Raw genomic sequence first — 10,605 nt, 5'->3', positions numbered from 1 at the left:
ATGCGATGAGCGGCGTTTCCTCCCGATATTCTCTGGTGCCCGAGAAATCAGGGGGGGGGGGGGGGTGTCAGACCCATACTGGACCTGTCTCATGGAAGGTTCAGAATGTTGAACGTCACCCACCTGTTAAGCGCTGTCAGGTGGGGGACTGGTTCACCTCCATAGACCTGAAGGATGCATATTCGCATCCCGATCTTCCCTCCTAGGACATACCTACGCTTCCTTTTCAGGGCTTAGCGTACGAGTACCAGAGGTTGCCGTTTGGCTACTCTCTGGCTCCTCGCATCTTCACCAAGTGCGTGGAGACCGCACTGGGGCCTCTGCGTCATCAGGGGATACAAATTTTATTTTACCCTGGACGACGTTCTGGTCCTCGGCCGGTCAGAGACGATCGCCAGGTCTCATACCAGGCAGGTGGTGGAATTCCTCACCAGCCTGGGTTTTGCTGTAGACTGGAAGTAGAGTACTCCTCTTCCCAGTCAACAGGTGGAGTATGTGGGCTTATTTCTAAGCTCAAGGTCTATATGGGCATTCCTCTCAGAGCGGCGGCGAGTGGATGTTCTCGGCGCGCTTGGGAGGTTCCGTCCTAGGACGGTTAAGGCGCTGTCCGTGATGCGCCTGCTCGGTATGATGGCATCTGCTCACTCTGTGGTCCCTCTTGGCCTCCTCTTCATGTGGAGGATACAGAGGTGGTTTTTCCAGTATGGAAATAGACCCGGTGAGAGACAAGTGGAAGCGGCTGAAGGTTCCCATGTCAGTATTGGGGGACCTCGCCCTCTGGGGAGGGCCTGGGGCCCTCACCAGCGGGGTCCCCATAGGCAGCAGGCTGTCACACGTCACGGTCTTCACCGACGCCTCCCTCACGTGATGGGGGGGACGTGTCGGGCCAACGCAGTAGGGGGCAGCTGGCAGGACTATGCTGCCCGGTCTGCACTACATTTCAATGTGTTGGAATTGAAGGCAGTCCTTCTGGTCCTCAAACGGCTTGGCCACCTTGTGGTGGGCAAGCATGTTTTGATCAGGACGGGCAACACGACGTCAGCGTCGTATATCGACAGACAGGAAAAAGTACGCTCCCCCCGTCTGCACCGGGCGGCGGTCGAGCTCTGGCTATGGGCGTCTCTCAATCTGCGCAGCCTGAGGGCTCTCCACATCCCCGGCAGGGAGAATGTGGGTGCAGATGTGATGTCGCAGGGCGGTCCCGGTCCCCGAAGAGTGGCAGACATAGTCAGACAGGTCTGGGACCGATTCGGGGAGGCCACGTGGACCTGTTTGCGAGCAGACAGTCCCACCAGTGCCCCTTGTGGTTCTTGGTCAGTCGGAAGGACAACCCCTCTCTGGGGGTGGATGCCTTCTCGATGTATCCGTGGCCGCCCGGGATTCTGTACGCGTTCCCCCCCATACACCGGATAGCTCAGCTGTTGGGGCGGGTACGTCAGGTGCGCGGGACTTTGATCCTGGTCGTGTGGTTCCCGGCCCTGATTCAGCTCTTGGTGGCCCCGCCGTGGCCTGTTCCGTGGTCACCGCGGGCTCTCTCTCAGGCACGCGGAACTCTGTTCTGCCTCCTGTTCTGGGGCGGCCTCTAGGCTTGGCTGCTGAAAGGGTGAATCTGGTGGGGATGCGTCTTAACTCTTCTGTGGTTAACGCCATCCGGAACGCGTGCGCTCCGTCCACTACCGCAGCTTACGCAGGGAACTGGCGTATGGTTCGAGGAGGTTGGGGGCTTGGACCCGGTGTCATGCCCCCTGGTCTCGGTTCTGTCCTTCTCCAGTCTATCCTGGATGGGCGTCGGCCTCGACATTGAAGGTATATGCTGCAGCTATATCTTCTTGTCATGTGGGCTTTGAGGGCAGAACACTGTTCAGCCACCATCTCGTGGGACGTTCTTGCTTGGCGCACGGCGTCTCAAGCTTGTGGAACGTTCTCTGTCTCCGAGTCGGGACCTCCAACTGTTCTGGAAAGGCTGTTAGGGGCCCCGTTTGAGCATCTTGAGCAGGCGCCATTGGATCGTCTGTCTTACGACCGCATTCCTTTTTTGGGCCATCACCTCCGCTAAATGCGTGGGTGAGCCATGTGGGTGAGCCATGTGCTCTCTCGGTGCGGTCGGAGTACCTGTCTATTCGGGCCGATAGCAGGCGACTCTGTGGCCTGATCCGGCCTTCGTGCCAAAGAATATCCGGAGCTCTTGTCGCTCCTGGGATATTGTGCTTCAGGCGTTTCGCCCTCCTCCTCACGCTAGTGGGTTGGAGGTGAGCCTTTACCTGTCGTGTCCTGTCCGTGCACTGAAGGTTTACCGATCAACTGTTTGTTGTTATGGTGGCCCTCGCGCAGGTAAGACGCTGTCCGAGCAGCGCCTGTCACATTGGTTGTGCGAGGGCATTGCCCTTTGCTACATGTTGGCTGGACAGGTTCCCCCCGGGGGCGTCAGGGCGCACTCCACTCGTGGTGTGGTGGCCTCTGCTGCCCTGTTAGGGGGGGCCTCTGTGGAGGACATTTGTGCTGCGGCCTCCTGGTCCTCCCCGAGACCTTTCGTTAGGTTTTACCTCATGGACATGACTGGGGGTTCTGTCTCCCAGGCGGTCCTCAGGTCTGGGACCTCTCCTGTATCCCGCCATCAGGTGGGCTAGCAGGGGTGTGTGGGTGTGGACCGCGGGGTGCTGTGTCACACGTGGACCGTGGTCGCGCTTGCGCTGTGCGTTCGGGGGTGCCTGGTTCCCCTTTTTTCGCACTTTGGTGGAGTTGACTGCCTCCCCCCCTTTGTTAGGACGGGCGGGTGGACGGGACGCGACTGTGAGGATCCGAGTTTAGGAGAGGAGTGTAGGATTCAATTGCGGGACAATGTGGAGTAAGAGAGACGAGGCAACGAGTCGACGTTCCGATAATAATAATAGCTTTACTTGAGCATAGTCAAGAGGCACACATTACAGAACATGGACTACAAATACGGGAAGGTACTGACACAGGAGATACGGAGATACACACAGTACGGAAGGGTACTGACACAGGAACAACAAACAATGACGCCACACTGGAAGACAGGGGCGGGGAGAATATATACAGGTACTAATTAGACAACAAGGAACAGCTGGGGGCTGACAGGCTAGGACACAACTAACAGGCAGGAATAAACATTGTAACATAACAACACAGGGAATACAAGGGAGACTAGGACTAGACAGGAACATGAATATGAACAGGGAACAAGAACATAGGCAGTGCATTAATGATAGCCAATACCAGGTACAGGTGTATGGCTGGAGCCAGCAAAGTCATTAACCCTAGAACTCCGCCAGGGGGTGTCTGAGGATTGCCTATGTTCAGAGAGTTCAGAGAGTTCAGAGAGTTCATGTGCCCAAAGGGCAGATCCTGACAGGACCCCCCCCCCCCCCGAAGGGGAGGCTCCCAGACGACCACCAAGACCGACCCGGAACAGGCAGGGCGAAGGACTGTGATCCCGGAAAAAACTGGGGACGAGGACACAGGAAACAGGAGCCGGGGGGGCGGAAAAAATAACCCAGGAGGGGCCCAGCAGCAGGGGGACCGGGGAACAGGACCAGAGGGGAGCCCTGAGAAGGGCGCACAGGGCACAGGACCAGGGGCACCGGAGAGGGGGACAGAGACAGAGGCCCGGAGAGGCTGGCTAGAGACAGGGACAGAGGCCCAGAGAGGGGGGCCAGAGACAGGGACAGAGGCCCGGAGAGGGGGGCTGGAGACGGGGACAGAGGACCGATGAGGGGGGCTGGAGACGGGGACAGGGACCCGGTGAGGGGGGCTGGAGACGGGGACAGGGGCCCGGTGAGGGGGGCTGGAGACAGGGACAGAGGCCCGGAGAGGGGGGCTGGAGACGGGGACAGGAGCCCAACGGCGGAGGCCGGGCACTGGGACAGGGGCCCGGTGAGGAGGCCCGGAACAAAGGGGCGAGGGCGACCACTCCAGGGCAGGACCCCGGACGGGAGCCACTCCAGGTGGAGGTCTTGGGACCGGGCGCAGGACCCCGGATGGGGGCCCCTCCTGGCGTAGACCTCGCTGCAGACCTCGGCGTTGACCACGGCGTCGACCACGGCGCAGGGCTGGACCAGACGACCCTCCAGGTGCAGATTGACCTCGGTGCAGACCTCTGCGTTGACCACGGCGTCGACCATGGCGTAGACCACGGCACAGGGCTGGACCAGACGACTCTCCAGGTGCAGATCGACCTCGGTGCAGACCACGGCGCAGGGCCGGACCAGACGATGCTATGCTAACAGTAGAGGCCATGCTGGTGGTGGAGGCCTTACCAGGGTTAGCGGCTTGGCAGTCGGCTGGGGAGTTGGGGTCCTGGAAGAGCACCCTAAACAAGGTCCCGGCCAGTACCCGGAGTTCGCATGCTCTTTCAGGACTCCGCCTCATCATGGAGAACACCAGGCGATAAACGTTCTTTCGCTCCTCCAGACTGCAGGCCGGAGAATAATTGCCCAAAAATTCTTGTAGGAGGGAATGTGCCTCATGAAACCCGTCCCGAGGGGGGCTACGGGACCAGTAGGGGACGTTATACTAGCAGAGAGGGCTATGGTGCTAGCTGTAGATGCTATACTAGCAGGAAGGGCTAAGGTGCTAGCAGTAGGAGTTACCCTAGCGGGAGGGGCTAAGGCGCTAGCAGTAGGAGTTACCCTAGTGGGAAGGGCTATGCTAGTCTTCTTAGCTTTGCTAGCCTTTTGAGACTTGCCAGCAGTGCGTGCTACGCTAGCAGGCGGAGCTCTAGCGGACTGGACAGAGGCGGTAGCTACCGAGGCTATGCTAGCGGCAGGGGCTGTGCTAACCACGGAGGCCATGCCGGCTGAAGGGGCGGTCCCAGCATCTGACGCTACGTTAGCTATAGGGCCTGTGCACGCGAGGGCAGCTAGGTAGGTAGCTACTGCAGAGGCTGCTCTTATCACCAAAGGTTCTGCCAGTTGCAGAAGCCTCGCTAGCAGTAGCAGGAGGGAGTAAGCTAGTGGTAGAGAACGAGCCTACACTGAGCCTCCGAACAGAAGGAACCCTTGACTTAGCTGTGGGGGCAGAGAGAGCTAAGGGGATAGCTGCAGAAGCTACAATGGCTACAGGGGCTGTACTAGCTACTGGGCTAGTGCTAGCTGCCTGTGTAGTGAGGGCCGCAGGGCCTATGCGAACTGCTACAGGGGCAGGACTAGCTACTGGGCTTGTGCTAGCTGCCTGGGCAGTGTTAGCTAAGAGAGCTAAGGGGGTAGCTGCCAAAGCTACATTGGCTACAGGGGCTAAGCTAACCACAGGGGCCTTGCCGGCCGACGGAGCGGCCCCAGCATCAGAGGCTTTGTTGGCTATAGGGCCTGTGCTAGAGGGGTGAGCTAGGGGGGTAGCTGCCGAAGCTACATTGGCTACTGGGGCTAAGCTAACCACAGGGGCCTTGCCGGCCGATGGGGCGGTCCCAGCATCAGAGGCTTTGTTACCTATAGGGCCTGAGCTGGCTGTCTGGGCAGTGTTAACAGAGCGAGAGCTAGCAGTACTAGCTGTGGGAGCTAGGCTAACGGCTATGCTAGCAGCGTGGACTGTGTTAACAGAGCCGGAGTTAGCAGTGCTAGCTGAGGGAGCTAGGCTAACGGCCGGGTTAGTAGCATGGACTGTGTTAACGGAGCCGGGGTTAGCAGTACTAGCGGGGGAAGCAAGGCTAACGGCTATGCTAGTAGCCTGGACAGTGTTAACAGAGCAGGAACTAGCATTACTGGCTCTGGAAGCTAGGCTAATGGCTGGGCTAACAGCCTGGGCAGTGAAGGCCGCGGGACCAACGCTAACAGCTGCGGTGGCAGTAGAGGCCTTACTTGTGGCGGAGGCCGTACTGGTAGCCGTGGCTTCGCTGGGAGCAGGGGACCAGAGCGCCCGAATAATCAGTCCCAACTGCCGATCATGTTCCGCGAGGAGCGGAGCCTGCTCCGAGCTGCAAGTCCCACTTGCGCAGGTGAGCAGTGCGTGCAGCCGCATCTTTTCGAACGAGGATGAAGCGAGGAAGTCTCCCTCGAAGAAGCGCTCCAAGGTGAGCAATACGTCGTTCGCTTGGTCTCTCCCGTTGTCCGCTGAATCCTGGTTTGGTGGCGTCATACTGTGAGGATCCGAGTTTAGGAGAGGAGTGTAGGATTCAATCGCGGGACAATGTGGAGTAAGAGAGACAAGGCAACGAGTCGACGTTCCGATAATAATAATAGCTTTACTTGAGCATAGTCAAGAGGTTACAGAACATGGACTACAAATACGGGAAGGTACTGACACAGGAGATACGGAGATACACACAGTATGAATGAATGAATGAATGAATGACCTTTATTTATATAGCACCCTTCACAGCACGAATGCACAGGGTGCTTTACACTACAGCTTAATATAAAAACACAATAAAACAAAATCAGAAATAAATGACAACGACAACAAACAGCAGTTAAAAAACAGTGAAACCAGATAGAAAAAGTAGAATAAAAGAATTTGGATAAAATCATGAGTCACTAATTAAAACAAAACTATAGAACAGTGAGGACAAGAAGAAGAAGTGCCTATGTATGACCAAAGGCCTGTCTGAACAAATGTGTTTTTAGTTGTTTTTTAAAAGAGTTTTCAGAGGGGGCAGTTCGCAGGTCCAGGGGGAGAGCGTTCCAGAGCCTTGGTGCTGTCACCTCAAAGGCTCGATCACCCCTTGTTTTCAGCCTGGACCTGGGGACCACCAGGAGGTGCTGATCGGCAGATCTGAGTGAGCGGGTGTTGGTGTAGTGATGGATGAGTTCAGTGATGTAGATAGGGGCCTGACCGTGAAGTGCTCTGAAAGTGAAAATGAGGACTTTGAAGTGAATTATATAGTGTACCGGGAGCCAGTGCAGGGATACCAGAATGGGAGTGATGTGACATGATTTTTTTGACCTTGTGAGTAGCCTGGCTGCAGCATTTTGGACCATTTGTAGTTTGTCTGTGGATGATTTGGTGAGACAGGTGAAAAGTGAAGTACGGAAGGGTACTGACACAGGAACAACAAACAATGACGCCACACTGGAAGACAGGGGCGGGGAGAATATATACAGGTACTAATTAGACAACAAGGAACAGCTGGGGGCTGACAGTCTAGGACACAAAACTAACAGGCAGGAATAAACATTGTAACATAACAACACAGGGAATACAAGGGAGACTAGGACTAGACAGGAACATGAATATGAACAGGGAACAAGAACATAGGCAGTGCATTAATGATAGCCAATACCAGGTACAGGTGTATGGCTGGAGCCAGAAAAGTCATTAACCCCAGAACTCCGCCAGGGGGCGTCAGAGGATTGCCTATGTTCAGAGAGTTCAGACAGTTCAGAGAGTTCAGAGAGTTCATGTGCCCAAAGGGCAGATCCTGACAGCGTCTATTCGAAAGGCAACTGGTTTATGCTTCCGCGTTTTGCGCTCTGATTGGCCACTGCTGTTTCTGGTCGCACCAATCGTGTGACGGCAAGTTCTTTCACTGGTTAAGCTTAGGCACTCTTTCGAAGTTGGTTACGGTTAGAGTTTGTCTTAGAGCATGACGACATCGAGGAGGAGCTACAGGAGTGTTTCAGGTCGACAGACTAGGACATGTTTGAGAGGGTCCATGGAGACGACATTGATGGACTATCCCACTGCATCACAGACTACATCAGGTTCTGTGAGGAGAGCATCGTACCCACAAAGAAGGTACGCTGCTTTTCAAACAATAAACCCTGGATTAGCAAGGACATTAAACACCTGCTAAACAGGAAAAAGAGGGCCTTCATGGCACGGGACACTGAGCAGGCCAGGGCTGTCCAAAGGGAGCTCAAAAAAGAGCTAAGGGCAGCCAAGGACAGCTACAAGGACAGGCTGGAGGGCAGACTACAGGCCAACAACACCAGGGAGGTGTGGGCGGGTGTCCGGAAGATTACTGGGTTCAAACAGCAGGGCACAGCTGTTGAGGGCCCCCAAGAGCGTGCAGACGAGTTCAACATGTTCTTCAACCGATTCGACCAGAGTGGCCTCCCCACACCCCTCCCCCCACCCATCGACACCAGCACCAGATCACACCTACCAAGCACCCCACCCACCCACCCACCCACCCACCCACCCACCCACCCACCCACCCACCCACACCCATCAGCACCGGCACCCCACCCCCAACAGCAGCAGACTACCTACCACCCCCAACCCTGACGATCACTAACAGTCAGGTCAGTAGGCAGCTCTCCAGGATTAGTGTGAACAAGGTCAGAGGACCGGACAACACCAATCCCAGGGTGCTCAAAGCATGTGCGGAGCAGCTGGCAGCACCGCTCCAACATCTTTTCAACCTCTCCCTGAGGCTGGAGAGGGTGCCCCAGCTCTGGAAGACCTCCTGCATTGTCCCGGTGCCCAAGAAGGGACGACCCAGCACCCTCAACGACTACAGGCCAGTCGCTCTGACGTCACACGTCATAAAGACGTTTGAGAGACTGGTCCTGCAACACCTCAAGCCCCTGGTGCGTGACTCCCTCGACCCCCTGCAGTTTGCATACCAGGCAAACATCGGGGTGGAGGACGCCATCATCTACATGCTCCACAGAGCGTACACGCACCTGGAGAAGCCGCGCAGCTCAGTGAGGATTATGTTCTTTGATTTCTCCAGCGCCTTCAACACCATCCAGCCGTCACTGCTAGCGGAGAAGCTCTCCGCGATGCAGCTGGAGCACAGCTTGGTGGCCTGGATCAAGGACTACCTCACTGAGAGGCCGCAGTACATCAGACTAAAGGACAGTCAGTCTGACGTACTGGTGAGCAACACCGGCGCCCCCCAAGGAACTGTGCTGTCACCCTTCCTCTTCACCCTCTACACCTCAGACTTCTGCCGCAACTCAAGCGGGTGCCACCTGCAGAAGTTCTCAGACGACTCCTCCATCGTAAGCTACATCACCGACGATTATGAGGAGGAGTACAGAGCCCTGGTGGAGAGCTTCGTGGGGTGGAGCGACAGCAACCACCTCCAACTCAACACCAGTAAGACCAAGGAGCTGGTGGTGGACTTCCGGAGGGGCAAGAAGAGGCCCCCCCCGATTCCCATCACCATCCGAGGGGTGGAGGTGGAGGTGGTGGACTCATATAAGTTCCTTGGGGTACACCTGAACAATAAACTGGACTGGTCGGATAACACAGAGGCCCTCTACAGGAAGGGACAGAGCAGGCTATTCTTCTTGAGGAGATTCAGGTCCTTCAACGTGTGCAACAGACTGCTGCAGTAATTTTACCAGTCTGTAGTGGCCAGCGTCCTCTTCTATGCTGTGGCATGCTGGGGAGGCTACATCAACTCAAGGGACACCAACAAGCTCAACAAGCTGGTGAGGAAGGCTAGCTCCGTGGTGGGAGTCGAGCTACCTAGACTAGAGGTGATGGCAGAGAGGGGGATGATAAGGAAGCTGGCTGCCATCATGGAGAACCCCTACCACCTCCTCTACGACGAGCTAGTCAAGATGAGAAGCTCGTTCAGCCACAGACTCATACCCCCCCGACACTCAACTAACCGCCTCGGACAGTCCTTCATACCAGCGGCCATCAGGCTCCACAACAGTGGGCAGCAACTAGCAGCTTCCAGGCTCCACAACAGGGGGCAGCGACTGCTACCAGACATTGACCTGGGACTTATAGGAACCCAAGGAGGACAACTTACACTACCTTAGGCATACATACTGTGAATAATGCATACTCAGTAGATAGTAAATTATAACACTACCTTATGCATACGGCACCTTATGTGACACTGTGAATACTGTGAATATCTTTTTCAGCTAGTTAGATAGTAAATTATATTGACCTATTTGTTTACACTGCCTGTGTTGTTTTTACTACCTGTACCACCCCCCCTTCCCCCATGCTGCTATGATGCCTGAATTTCCCCAAGGGGATCAATAAAGGAATATCTTATCTTATGGCGATAGAATGCCAGCCCTGATTCCAAACTCTAACCTTAACCAACTTCGAAAGAGTCGCCTAAGCTTAACCAGTGATAAACTAGGCGTTAGGTAGTTTGCTGCTGGTCGAGGCGGAAATGGGCACGTCACGCGATTGGGCGCACATGTCACATGACCAGAAACGTCAGTGGCCAATCAGATTCGCAAAACGCATAAACCGGTTGCCTTTCGAATAGACGCGGACGGAACTCCCCTCCTCCCTGGCTGGGGCTTAGGGCCCTCAGGGGGTGCATTTGTCGGGGGTGCATTTGTCGGGGCCACGCGTCCGCTCTGCCCTTTATCTCAGAAGACAGAGCGAGACGCAAAGCCAGTTGATATATAACGTAAGGTTATCCTATAACCCTAGTTATATGATACTGGCTGAGCGGCTCGCTCTTTAGCGCCCTGAGGTCCCTTGGATGTTTTCCACTTATGGAAATCGAACTGGGAAGGGTGAGGCGTGACCACTTCCGGCGTAATATAGGGGACGCATGGGAGTGGCGTGGTCACGTGCAAGTGGGTGCATTTGTTTTGTTCCCCGGAGCACACTAGGTGCTGGAGATAATGGGTTATCTTAGAAAGCAGAGCGAGACGCTCAGCCAGTATCATATAACTAGGGTTATAGGATAACCTTACGATATAGGGAGGCGTGAATACT

The sequence above is a fragment of the Notolepis coatsorum genome (genome assembly GCF_963971535.1).
Source record: "Notolepis coatsorum genome assembly, chromosome: 20".
NCBI classification, from domain to species: domain Eukaryota; kingdom Metazoa; phylum Chordata; class Actinopteri; order Aulopiformes; family Paralepididae; genus Notolepis; species Notolepis coatsorum.
This window is presented reverse-complemented; position numbering follows the sequence as displayed.